The sequence below is a fragment of the Taudactylus pleione genome, unplaced genomic scaffold (genome assembly GCF_031769625.1).
Source record: "Taudactylus pleione unplaced genomic scaffold, aTauple2 ptg002260l, whole genome shotgun sequence".
NCBI lineage: Eukaryota > Metazoa > Chordata > Amphibia > Anura > Myobatrachidae > Taudactylus > Taudactylus pleione.
The window spans coordinates 169,164-182,830 of record NW_028286651.1 but is presented as its reverse complement, the minus strand read 5'-3'; the positions used below and the strand labels follow the sequence as shown (position 1 = coordinate 182,830).

Here is a 13,667-nt window from a genome sequence, read left to right as displayed (position 1 = left end):
GAGCCACCATTCCATGTCACCGAGCAGACGAGCGCTGTCCCGATGAAGGCTTTCTCTAGCCCTTCCCATTCTGTGATAGACGTCGCCGATGCCAGCCATTGCCCAAGTCACGAAAGCAAGCAAGAAAGCCAGCGCTTACCTACTAAGGGCCTGTGAGAAAGCAGGCTGAAGGGAAAGCTGCCCGCTTAGTCATCCAGGTGTGATTGCCTTGCCGCTGTAGGGCGCTAGGGGCCAGACATCTGTGAAGATAGAAGAACGTGTTTGAGATGCTGCTGATTAGTAAAATGAATGAGAGAAGTAAGCCAAAGTAAGGCAGGTTGTGAGAGTATGTTTGTGTGGGCAATAAGGAGGAAAAAAAGAGGGAGTAAAAAAGGCTTAAAGAGGCAGCAGCAGCAGCAGGAAGATGTGGCTAGACGAGAGGGTTGGAGGGAGAGAGCCCAGTGCTGTGATGCAGACAGCAAGCAACGTGTGGAAGGTAGTGAATAGCAAGGAGCAGCTGGGCTGGAGAGGTGGATCCTGGCTGCTGCTGGTGACAAGTAGAAAAGGAGCAAGTGAGAGTCTGGTCTCTGCCTACGGCCACACCACCCTGAACACGCCCGATCTCGTCTGATCTCGGAAGCTAAGCAGGGTCAGGCCTGGTTAGTACTTGGATGGGAGACCGCCTGGGAATACCAGGTGCTGTAGGCTTTTGCTTTTTTACTCTGCAACCAGCAGGGGTCGCTCTTCACAGCTTCTCAATCTTCTTCACTTTTTCAAATGCACACTTCTCTCTTTCTTTTACTCACTCACTCACTCACTCACTCACTCATTCATGCCTTTATTCACTTATTTATGACTGCTGCACATCCAGCTCTTTCCAAAACTACACCCAAACTTCACCATTATGTCACCTACTTCTTTTTTCATGCATACAACCCAAAGCATCTAGCACTCTCTCAGCAGCAGCAACCCCATTCCCAACATGGCTGACAGGGCACACACAACTAGGCCGCACTTAGCAGCGCCTTACGTCCCACCTAGGGTTTCCGGCGCAGTCATTTCTCAGCAGATGCTGCAACGGACTGTGCACTATAAGGGTCACCCACCGCACACGTTATACGGCCTCCTCACACCCTTTCCAAGTGTCTGACCTCAAAGTGATGGTCTACATTGCTGGACACCATATTATCCAGTATCAGGTCAGTGCCATAAGTCTGGAGCCATAACCAAAATGCATCTGTTGTTTGGCTGCAATGTCATAGTGAATCCTGCATGTCTGCACTTTTTTTTACTACACGGCCACGCAGCAAACATAGGAACTGGCTGCAGCGCAAGATGTTCACCTGCGGTGACCTTAACGGCATCAGCTGGTTGGCTAAAGGTTGATGCGAGTTCGGTATGTTTTGTCGACAGTAACAATGTTGACAGTCATTATATAGACACCGTAATGTCGACAAGAACAACATATTGACAGACAAAATGTCCTCATGCTCAGAATGTTGACAACCACAATGTTGACACTAACAAAAGGCCGACATGTTCAAATTGTGGACAGCCAAAATGTTGACAGGTGCATAATGTTGACACCCAATTCCAGACCTTAACCCTAAGATTTCTATTGTGGACATTTTGACGGTGTCGTTATTTCATACGGCAGCATTTTAGCTGTGTCGACAGTTCATGTGTTGTCATTTAGACTGCGCCAGCATTTTGCAGGTGTTGACATGTGGGGTGTGGACATTTTAGCCATATTGACATGATGGTATTGACCTTTTGACTGTCAAGATTGCGATTTCCCACATGATGACAACATCCCAGGTTGATGGTCCCTGGTGAGTCCACAGACCAGCTGTTGGCGGAAGAAAGATGCCAGAACCCAACGGAAGAGGATACGCTAGATTGGTGCGGGCACCTGGAGACACACCAATCAGAAGGTACCTGATCTTGTCTGAGCACTCAAACTGAGCAGGCTTGGGCCTGGTCACTCTCTGGAAGGCAGATGACTTGGAACACTCGGAGCTATGTTTTGCTTTTTTTCTTCTTCTCTGTTGGAGCTGGGGCCAGTAGGAGGCCATCTTCTCTAGGCCCTTTGTGGGGGCCCACTTCTCCAATGTTACCACAGCAGTAGCAGCACCTGAAGTGCACAGGAATGGTTGTGTAACACCAATGCTAATTCCAGACACCTGTCTGAGTCTACAATTTGTTCCTGGCTTCCATCATCCCTCCACCCATGGCCTGGACTCTGAAAAAGAAAGAAAGCCTTCAACGCAGCCCAAGCTTTCAGCCGGCCACAGTAAGAGAGCCACCATTCCATGTCACCGAGCAGACGAGCGCTGTCCCGAAGAAGGCTTTCTCTAGCCCTTCCCATTCTGTGATAGACGTCGCCGATGCCAGCCATTGCCCAAGTCACGAAAGCAAGCAAGAAAGCCAGCGCTTACCTACTAAGGGCCTGTGAGAAAGCAGGCTGAAGGGAAAGCTGCCCGCTTAGTCATCCAGGTGTGATTGCCTTGCCGCTGTAGGGCGCTAGGGGCCAGACATCTGTGAAGATAGAAGAACGTGTTTGAGATGCTGCTGATTAGTAAAATGAATGAGAGAAGTAAGCCAAAGTAAGGCAGGTTGTGAGAGTATGTTTGTGTTGGGCAATAAGGAGGAAAAAAAGAGGGAGTAAAAAAGGCTTAAAGAGGCAGCAGCAGCAGTAGCAAGATGTGGCTAGACGAGAGGGTTGGAGGGAGAGAGCCCAGTGCTGTGATGCAGACAGCAAGCAACGTGTGGAAGGTAGTGAATAGCAAGGAGCAGCTGGGCTGGAGAGGTGGATCCTGGCTGCTGCTGGTGACAAGTAGAAAAGGAGCAAGTGAGAGCCTGGTCTCTGCCTACGGCCACACCACCCTGAACACGCCCGATCTCGTCTGATCTCGGAAGCTAAGCAGGGTCAGGCCTGGTTAGTACTTGGATGGGAGACCGCCTGGGAATACCAGGTGCTGTAGGCTTTTGCTTTTTTACTCTGCAACCAGCAGGGGTCGCTCTTCACAGCTTCTCAATCTTCTTCACTTTTTCAAATGCACACTTCTCTCTTTCTTTTACTCACTCACTCACTCACTCACTCACTCACTCACTCACTCATTCATGCCTTTATTCACTTATTTATGACTGCTGCACATCCAGCTCTTTCCAAAACTACACTCAAACTTCACCATTATGTCACCTACTTCTTTTTTCATGCATACAACCCAAAGCATCTAGCACTCTCTCAGCAGCAGCAACCCCATTCCCAACATGGCTGACAGGGCACACACAACTAGGCCGCACTTAGCAGCGCCTTACGTCCCACCTAGGGTTTCCGGCGCAGTCATTTCTCAGCAGATGCTGCAACGGACTGTGCACTATAAGGGTCACCCACCGCACACGTTATACGGCCTCCTCATACCCTTTCCAAGTGTCTGACCTCAAAGTGATGGTCTACATTGCTGGACACCATATTATCCAGTATCAGGTCAGTGCCATAAGTCTGGAGCCATAACCAAAATGCATCTGTTGTTTGGCTGCAATGTCATAGTGAATCCTGCATGTCTGCACTTTTTTTTACTACATGGCCACGCAGCAAACATAGGAACTGGCTGCAGCGCAAGATGTTCACCTGCGGTGACCTTAACGGCATCAGCTGGTTGGCTAAAGGTTGATGCGAGTTCGGTATGTTTTGTCGACAGTAACAATGTTGACAGTCATTATATAGACACCGTAATGTCGACAAGAACAACATATTGACAGACAAAATGTCCTCATGCTCAGAATGTTGACAACCACAATGTTGACACTAACAAAAGGCCGACATGTTCAAATTGTGGACAGCCAAAATGTTGACAGGTGCATAATGTTGACACCCAATTCCAGACCTTAACCCTAAGATTTCTATTGTGGACATTTTGACGGTGTCGTTATTTCATACGGCAGCATTTTAGCTGTGTCGACAGTTCATGTGTTGTCATTTAGACTGCGCCAGCATTTTGCAGGTGTTGACATGTGGGGTGTGGACATTTTAGCCATATCGACATGATGGTGTTGACCTTTTGACTGTCAACATTGCGATTTCCAACATGTTGACAACATCCCAGGTTGATGGTCCCTGGTGAGTCCACAGACCAGCTGTTGGCGGAAGAAAGATGCCAGAACCCAACGGAAGAGGATACGCTAGATTGGTGCGGGCACCTGGAGACACACCAATCAGAAGGTGCCTGATCTTGTCTGAGCACTCAAACTGAGCAGGCTTGGGCCTGGTCACTCTCTGGAAGGCAGATGACTTGGAACACTCGGAGCTATGTTTTGCTTTTTTTCTTCTTCTCTGTTGGAGCTGGGGCCAGTAGGAGGCCATCTTCTCTAGGCCCTTTGTGGGGGCCCACTTCTCCAATGTTACCACAGCAGTAGCAGCACCTGAAGTGCACAGGAATGGTTGTGTAACACCAATGCTAATTCCAGACACCTGCCTGAGTCTACAATTTGTTCCTGGCTTCCATCATCCCTCCACCCATGGCCTGGACTCTGAAAAAGAAAGAAAGCCTTCAACGCAGCCCAAGCTTTCAGCCGGCCACAGTAAGAGAGCCACCATTACATGTCACCGAGCAGACGAGCGCTGTCCCGAAGAAGGCTTTCTCTAGCCCTTCCCATTCTGTGATAGACGTCGCCGATGCCAACCATTGCCCAAGTCACGAAAGCAAGCAAGAAAGCCAGCGCTTACCTACTAAGGGCCTGTGAGAAAGCAGGCTGAAGGGAAAGCTGCCCGCTTAGTCATCCAGGTGTGATTGCCTTGCCGCTGTAAGGCGCTAGGGACCAGACATCTGTGAAGATAGAAGAACGTGTTTGAGATGCTGCTGATTAGTAAAATGAATGAGAGAAGTAAGCCAAAGTAAGGCAGGTTGTGAGAGTATGTTTGTGTGGGCAATAAGGAGGAAAAAAAGAGGGACTAAAAAAGGCTTAAAGAGGCAGCAGCAGCAGCAGGAAGATGTGGCTAGACGAGAGGGTTGGAGGGAGAGAGCCCAGTGCTGTGATGCAGACAGCAAGCAACGTGTGGAAGGTAGTGAATAGCAAGGAGCAGCTGGGCTGGAGAGGTGGATCCTGGCTGCTGCTGGTGACAAGTAGAAAAGGAGCAAGTGAGAGCCTGGTCTCTGCCTACGGCCACACCACCCTGAACACGCCTGATCTCGTCTGATCTCGGAAGCTAAGCAGGGTCAGGCCTGGTTAGTACTTGGATGGGAGACCGCCTGGGAATACCAGGTGCTGTAGGCTTTTGCTTTTTTACGCTGCAACCAGCAGGGGTCGCTCTTCACAGCTTCTCAATCTTCTTCACTTTTTCAAATGCACACTTTTCTCTTTCTTTTACTCACTCACTCACTCACTCACTCACTCACTCACTCACTCACTCATTCATGCCTTTATTCACTTATTTATGACTGCTGCACATCCAGCTCTTTCCAAAACTACACTCAAACTTCACCATTATGTCACCTACTTCTTTTTTCATGCATACAACCCAAAGCATCTAGCACTCTCTCAGCAGCAGCAACCCCATTCCCAACATGGCTGACAGGGCACACACAACTAGGCCGCACTTAGCAGCGCCTTACGTCCCACCTAGGGTTTCCGGCGCAGTCATTTCTCAGCAGATGCTGCAACGGACTGTGCACTATAAGGGTCACCCACCGCACACGTTATACGGCCTCCTCATACCCTTTCCAAGTGTCTGACCTCAAAGTGATGGTCTACATTGCTGGACACCATATTATCCAGTATCAGGTCAGTGCCATAAGTCTGGAGCCATAACCAAAATGCATCTGTTGTTTGGCTGCAATGTCATAGTGAATCCTGCATGTCTGCACTTTTTTTTACTACATGGCCACGCAGCAAACATAGGAACTGGCTGCAGCGCAAGATGTTCACCTGCGGTGACCTTAACGGCATCAGCTGGTTGGCTAAAGGTTGATGCGAGTTCGGTATGTTTTGTCGACAGTAACAATGTTGACAGTCATTATATAGACACCGTAATGTCGACAAGAACAACATATTGACAGACAAAATGTCCTCATGCTCAGAATGTTGACAACCACAATGTTGACACTAACAAAAGGCCGACATGTTCAAATTGTGGACAGCCAAAATGTTGACAGGTGCATAATGTTGACACCCAATTCCAGACCTTAACCCTAAGATTTCTATTGTGGACATTTTGACGGTGTCGTTATTTCATACGGCAGCATTTTAGCTGTGTCGACAGTTCATGTGTTGTCATTTAGACTGCGCCAGCATTTTGCAGGTGTTGACATGTGGGGTGTGGACATTTTAGCCATATTGACATGATGGTATTGACCTTTTGACTGTCAAGATTGCGATTTCCCACATGATGACAACATCCCAGGTTGATGGTCCCTGGTGAGTCCACAGACCAGCTGTTGGCGGAAGAAAGATGCCAGAACCCAACGGAAGAGGATACGCTAGATTGGTGCGGGCACCTGGAGACACACCAATCAGAAGGTACCTGATCTTGTCTGAGCACTCAAACTGAGCAGGCTTGGGCCTGGTCACTCTCTGGAAGGCAGATGACTTGGAACACTCGGAGCTATGTTTTGCTTTTTTTCTTCTTCTCTGTTGGAGCTGGGGCCAGTAGGAGGCCATCTTCTCTAGGCCCTTTGTGGGGGCCCACTTCTCCAATGTTACCACAGCAGTAGCAGCACCTGAAGTGCACAGGAATGGTTGTGTAACACCAATGCTAATTCCAGACACCTGTCTGAGTCTACAATTTGTTCCTGGCTTCCATCATCCCTCCACCCATGGCCTGGACTCTGAAAAAGAAAGAAAGCCTTCAACGCAGCCCAAGCTTTCAGCCGGCCACAGTAAGAGAGCCACCATTCCATGTCACCGAGCAGACGAGCGCTGTCCCGATGAAGGCTTTCTCTAGCCCTTCCCATTCTGTGATAGACGTCGCCGATGCCAGCCATTGCCCAAGTCACGAAAGCAAGCAAGAAAGCCAGCGCTTACCTACTAAGGGCCTGTGAGAAAGCAGGCTGAAGGGAAAGCTGCCCGCTTAGTCATCCAGGTGTGATTGCCTTGCCGCTGTAGGGCGCTAGGGGCCAGACATCTGTGAAGATAGAAGAACGTGTTTGAGATGCTGCTGATTAGTAAAATGAATGAGAGAAGTAAGCCAAAGTAAGGCCGGTTGTGAGAGTATGTTTGTGTGGGCAATAAGGAGGAAAAAAAGAGGGAGTAAAAAAGGCTTAAAGAGGCAGCAGCAGCAGCAGGAAGATGTGGCTAGACGAGAGGGTTGGAGGGAGAGAGCCCAGTGCTGTGATGCAGACAGCAAGCAACGTGTGGAAGGTAGTGAATAGCAAGGAGCAGCTGGGCTGGAGAGGTGGATCCTGGCTGCTGCTGGTGACAAGTAGAAAAGGAGCAAGTGAGAGTCTGGTCTCTGCCTACGGCCACACCACCCTGAACACGCCCGATCTCGTCTGATCTCGGAAGCTAAGCAGGGTCAGGCCTGGTTAGTACTTGGATGGGAGACCGCCTGGGAATACCAGGTGCTGTAGGCTTTTGCTTTTTTACGCTGCAACCAGCAGGGGTCGCTCTTCACAGCTTCTCAATCTTCTTCACTTTTTCAAATGCACACTTCTCTCTTTCTTTTACTCACTCACTCACTCACTCACTCATTCATGCCTTTATTCACTTATTTATGACTGCTGCACATCCAGCTCTTTCCAAAACTACACTCAAACTTCACCATTATGTCACCTACTTCTTTTTTCATGCATACAACCCAAAGCATCTAGCACTCTCTCAGCAGCAGCAACCCCATTCCCAACATGGCTGACAGGGCACACACAACTAGGCCGCACTTAGCAGCGCCTTACGTCCCACCTAGGGTTTCCGGCGCAGTCATTTCTCAGCAGATGCTGCAACGGACTGTGCACTATAAGGGTCACCCACCGCACACGTTATACGGCCTCCTCACACCCTTTCCAAGTGTCTGACCTCAAAGTGATGGTCTACATTGCTGGACACCATATTATCCAGTATCAGGTCAGTGCCATAAGTCTGGAGCCATAACCAAAATGCATCTGTTGTTTGGCTGCAATGTCATAGTGAATCCTGCATGTCTGCACTTTTTTTTACTACACGGCCACGCAGCAAACATAGGAACTGGCTGCAGCGCAAGATGTTCACCTGCGGTGACCTTAACGGCATCAGCTGGTTGGCTAAAGGTTGATGCGAGTTCAGTATGTTTTGTCGACAGTAACAATGTTGACAGTCATTATATAGACACCGTAATGTCGACAAGAACAACATATTGACAGACAAAATGTCCTCATGCTCAGAATGTTGACAACCACAAGGTCGACACTAACAAAAAACCGACATGTTCAAATTGTGGACAGCCAAAATGTTGACAGGTGCATAATGTTGACACCCAATTCCAGACCTTAACCCTAAGATTTCTATTGTGGACATTTTGACGGTGTCGTTATTTCATACAGCAGCATTTTAGCTGTGTCGACAGTTCATGTGTTGCCATTTAGACTGCGCCAGCATTTTGCAGGTGTTGACATGTGGGGTGTGGACATTTTAGCCATATCGACATGATGGTGTTGACCTTTTGACTGTCAACATTGCGATTTCCAACATGTTGACAACATCCCAGGTTGATGGTCCCTGGTGAGTCCACAGACCAGCTGTTGGCGGAAGAAAGATGCCAGAACCCAACGGAAGAGGATACGCTAGATTGGTGCGGGCACCTGGAGACACACCAATCAGAAGGTGCCTGATCTTGTCTGAGCACTCAAACTGAGCAGGCTTGGGCCTGGTCACTCTCTGAAAGGCAGATGACTTGGAACACTCGGAGCTATGTTTTGCTTTTTTTCTTCTTCTCTGTTGGAGCTGGGGCCAGTAGGAGGCCATCTTCTCTAGGCCCTTTGTGGGGGCCCACTTCTCCAATGTTACCACAGCAGTAGCAGCACCTGAAGTGCACAGGAATGGTTGTGTAACACCAATGCTAATTCCAGACACCTGCCTGAGTCTACAATTTGTTCCTGGCTTCCATCATCCCTCCACCCATGGCCTGGACTCTGAAAAAGAAAGAAAGCCTTCAACGCAGCCCAAGCTTTCAGCCGGCCACAGTAAGAGAGCCACCATTACATGTCACCGAGCAGACGAGCGCTGTCCCGAAGAAGGCTTTCTCTAGCCCTTCCCATTCTGTGATAGACGTCGCCGATGCCAGCCATTGCCCAAGTCACGAAAGCAAGCAAGAAAGCCAGCGCTTACCTACTAAGGGCCTGTGAGAAAGCAGGCTGAAGGGAAAGCTGCCCGCTTAGTCATCCAGGTGTGATTGCCTTGCCGCTGTAGGGCGCTAGGGGCCAGACATCTGTGAAGATAGAAGAACGTGTTTGAGATGCTGCTGATTAGTAAAATGAATGAGAGAAGTAAGCCAAAGTAAGGCCGGTTGTGAGAGTATGTTTGTGTGGGCAATAAGGAGGAAAAAAAGAGGGAGTAAAAAAGGCTTAAAGAGGCAGCAGCAGCAGCAGGAAGATGTGGCTAGACGAGAGGGTTGGAGGGAGAGAGCCCAGTGCTGTGATGCAGACAGCAAGCAACGTGTGGAAGGTAGTGAATAGCAAGGAGCAGCTGGGCTGGAGAGGTGGATCCTGGCTGCTGCTGGTGACAAGTAGAAAAGGAGCAAGTGAGAGTCTGGTCTCTGCCTACGGCCACACCACCCTGAACACGCCCGATCTCGTCTGATCTCGGAAGCTAAGCAGGGTCAGGCCTGGTTAGTACTTGGATGGGAGACCGCCTGGGAATACCAGGTGCTGTAGGCTTTTGCTTTTTTACTCTGCAACCAGCAGGGGTCGCTCTTCACAGCTTCTCAATCTTCTTCACTTTTTCAAATGCACACTTCTCTCTTTCTTTTACTCACTCACTCACTCACTCACTCACTCACTCACTCACTCATTCATGCCTTTATTCACTTATTTATGACTGCTGCACATCCAGCTCTTTCCAAAACTACACTCAAACTTCACCATTATGTCACCTACTTCTTTTTTCATGCATACAACCCAAAGCATCTAGCACTCTCTCAGCAGCAGCAACCCCATTCCCAACATGGCTGACAGGGCACACACAACTAGGCCGCACTTAGCAGCGCCTTACGTCCCACCTAGGGTTTCCGGCGCAGTCATTTCTCAGCAGATGCTGCAACGGACTGTGCACTATAAGGGTCACCCACCGCACACGTTATACGGCCTCCTCATACCCTTTCCAAGTGTCTGACCTCAAAGTGATGGTCTACATTGCTGGACACCATATTATCCAGTATCAGGTCAGTGCCATAAGTCTGGAGCCATAACCAAAATGCATCTGTTGTTTGGCTGCAATGTCATAGTGAATCCTGCATGTCTGCACTTTTTTTTACTACATGGCCACGCAGCAAACATAGGAACTGGCTGCAGCGCAAGATGTTCACCTGCGGTGACCTTAACGGCATCAGCTGGTTGGCTAAAGGTTGATGCGAGTTCGGTATGTTTTGTCGACAGTAACAATGTTGACAGTCATTATATAGACACCGTAATGTCGACAAGAACAACATATTGACAGACAAAATGTCCTCATGCTCAGAATGTTGACAACCACAATGTTGACACTAACAAAAGGCCGACATGTTCAAATTGTGGACAGCCAAAATGTTGACAGGTGCATAATGTTGACACCCAATTCCAGACCTTAACCCTAAGATTTCTATTGTGGACATTTTGACGGTGTCGTTATTTCATACGGCAGCATTTTAGCTGTGTCGACAGTTCATGTGTTGTCATTTAGACTGCGCCAGCATTTTGCAGGTGTTGACATGTGGGGTGTGGACATTTTAGCCATATTGACATGATGGTATTGACCTTTTGACTGTCAAGATTGCGATTTCCCACATGATGACAACATCCCAGGTTGATGGTCCCTGGTGAGTCCACAGACCAGCTGTTGGCGGAAAAAAGATGCCAGAACCCAACGGAAGAGGATACGCTAGATTGGTGCGGGCACCTGGAGACACACCAATCAGAAGGTACCTGATCTTGTCTGAGCACTCAAACTGAGCAGGCTTGGGCCTGGTCACTCTCTGGAAGGCAGATGACTTGGAACACTCGGAGCTATGTTTTGCTTTTTTTCTTCTTCTCTGTTGGAGCTGGGGCCAGTAGGAGGCCATCTTCTCTAGGCCCTTTGTGGGGGCCCACTTCTCCAATGTTACCACAGCAGTAGCAGCACCTGAAGTGCACAGGAATGGTTGTGTAACACCAATGCTAATTCCAGACACCTGTCTGAGTCTACAATTTGTTCCTGGCTTCCATCATCCCTCCACCCATGGCCTGGACTCTGAAAAAGAAAGAAAGCCTTCAACGCAGCCCAAGCTTTCAGCCGGCCACAGTAAGAGAGCCACCATTCCATGTCACCGAGCAGACGAGCGCTGTCCCGATGAAGGCTTTCTCTAGCCCTTCCCATTCTGTGATAGACGTCGCCGATGCCAGCCATTGCCCAAGTCACGAAAGCAAGCAAGAAAGCCAGCGCTTACCTACTAAGGGCCTGTGAGAAAGCAGGCTGAAGGGAAAGCTGCCCGCTTAGTCATCCAGGTGTGATTGCCTTGCCGCTGTAGGGCGCTAGGGGCCAGACATCTGTGAAGATAGAAGAACGTGTTTGAGATGCTGCTGATTAGTAAAATGAATGAGAGAAGTAAGCCAAAGTAAGGCCGGTTGTGAGAGTATGTTTGTGTGGGCAATAAGGAGGAAAAAAAGAGGGAGTAAAAAAGGCTTAAAGAGGCAGCAGCAGCAGTAGCAAGATGTGGCTAGACGAGAGGGTTGGAGGGAGAGAGCCCAGTGCTGTGATGCAGACAGCAAGCAACGTGTGGAAGGTAGTGAATAGCAAGGAGCAGCTGGGCTGGAGAGGTGGATCCTGGCTGCTGCTGGTGACAAGTAGAAAAGGAGCAAGTGAGAGTCTGGTCTCTGCCTACGGCCACACCACCCTGAACACGCCCGATCTCGTCTGATCTCGGAAGCTAAGCAGGGTCAGGCCTGGTTAGTACTTGGATGGGAGACCGCCTGGGAATACCAGGTGCTGTAGGCTTTTGCTTTTTTACGCTGCAACCAGCAGGGGTCGCTCTTCACAGCTTCTCAATCTTCTTCACTTTTTCAAATGCACACTTCTCTCTTTCTTTTACTCACTCACTCACTCACTCACTCACTCACTCATTCATGCCTTTATTCACTTATTTATGACTGCTGCACATCCAGCTCTTTCCAAAACTACACTCAAACTTCACCATTATGTCACCTACTTCTTTTTTCATGCATACAACCCAAAGCATCTAGCACTCTCTCAGCAGCAGCAACCCCATTCCCAACATGGCTGACAGGGCACACACAACTAGGCCGCACTTAGCAGCGCCTTACGTCCCACCTAGGGTTTCCGGCGCAGTCATTTCTCAGCAGATGCTGCAACGGACTGTGCACTATAAGGGTCACCCACCGCACACGTTATACGGCCTCCTCACACCCTTTCCAAGTGTCTGACCTCAAAGTGATGGTCTACATTGCTGGACACCATATTATCCAGTATCAGGTCAGTGCCATAAGTCTGGAGCCATAACCAAAATGCATCTGTTGTTTGGCTGCAATGTCATAGTGAATCCTGCATGTCTGCACTTTTTTTTACTACACGGCCACGCAGCAAACATAGGAACTGGCTGCAGCGCAAGATGTTCACCTGCGGTGACCTTAACGGCATCAGCTGGTTGGCTAAAGGTTGATGCGAGTTCAGTATGTTTTGTCGACAGTAACAATGTTGACAGTCATTATATAGACACCGTAATGTCGACAAGAACAACATATTGACAGACAAAATGTCCTCATGCTCAGAATGTTGACAACCACAAGGTCGACACTAACAAAAAACCGACATGTTCAAATTGTGGACAGCCAAAATGTTGACAGGTGCATAATGTTGACACCCAATTCCAGACCTTAACCCTAAGATTTCTATTGTGGACATTTTGACGGTGTCGTTATTTCATACAGCAGCATTTTAGCTGTGTCGACAGTTCATGTGTTGCCATTTAGACTGCGCCAGCATTTTGCAGGTGTTGACATGTGGGGTGTGGACATTTTAGCCATATCGACATGATGGTGTTGACCTTTTGACTGTCAACATTGCGATTTCCCACATGATGACAACATCCCAGGTTGATGGTCCCTGGTGAGTCCACAGACCAGCTGTTGGCGGAAGAAAGATGCCAGAACCCAACGGAAGAGGATACGCTAGATTGGTGCGGGCACCTGGAGACACACCAATCAGAAGGTACCTGATCTTGTCTGAGCACTCAAACTGAGCAGGCTTGGGCCTGGTCACTCTCTGGAAGGCAGATGACTTGGAACACTCGGAGCTATGTTTTGCTTTTTTTCTTCTTCTCTGTTGGAGCTGGGGCCAGTAGGAGGCCATCTTCTCTAGGCCCTTTGTGGGGGCCCACTTCTCCAATGTTACCACAGCAGTAGCAGCACCTGAAGTGCACAGGAATGGTTGTGTAACACCAATGCTAATTCCAGACACCTGCCTGAGTCTACAATTTGTTCCTGGCTTCCATCATCCCTCCACCCATGGCCTGGACTCTGAAAAAGAAAGAA

At 49.0% G+C, this 13,667-nt stretch overlaps 6 non-coding genes across 6 annotated transcripts; all 6 read left to right on the top strand.

The window, feature by feature from the left end:
- The first annotated feature begins 568 nt into the window (after positions 1-568).
- On the top strand, positions 569-687 carry LOC148431461 (5S ribosomal RNA). The gene has a single exon (XR_015877116.1). It is a non-coding gene; the product is annotated as a 5S ribosomal RNA (ribosomal RNA).
- Positions 688-2,847: 2,160 nt separating this feature from the next.
- On the top strand, positions 2,848-2,966 carry LOC148431460 (5S ribosomal RNA). The gene has a single exon (XR_015877115.1). It is a non-coding gene; the product is annotated as a 5S ribosomal RNA (ribosomal RNA).
- Positions 2,967-5,137: 2,171 nt separating this feature from the next.
- LOC148431459 (5S ribosomal RNA) lies at positions 5,138-5,256 on the top strand. Its single transcript, XR_015877148.1, has one exon. It is a non-coding gene; the product is annotated as a 5S ribosomal RNA (ribosomal RNA).
- Positions 5,257-7,431: 2,175 nt separating this feature from the next.
- LOC148431458 (5S ribosomal RNA) lies at positions 7,432-7,550 on the top strand. The gene has a single exon (XR_015877114.1). It is a non-coding gene; the product is annotated as a 5S ribosomal RNA (ribosomal RNA).
- Positions 7,551-9,705: 2,155 nt separating this feature from the next.
- LOC148431457 (5S ribosomal RNA) lies at positions 9,706-9,824 on the top strand. Its single transcript, XR_015877113.1, has one exon. It is a non-coding gene; the product is annotated as a 5S ribosomal RNA (ribosomal RNA).
- A 2,171-nt stretch (positions 9,825-11,995) lies between these two features.
- Positions 11,996-12,114, top strand: LOC148431456 (5S ribosomal RNA). Its single transcript, XR_015877112.1, has one exon. It is a non-coding gene; the product is annotated as a 5S ribosomal RNA (ribosomal RNA).
- Positions 12,115-13,667: the final 1,553 nt, after the last annotated feature.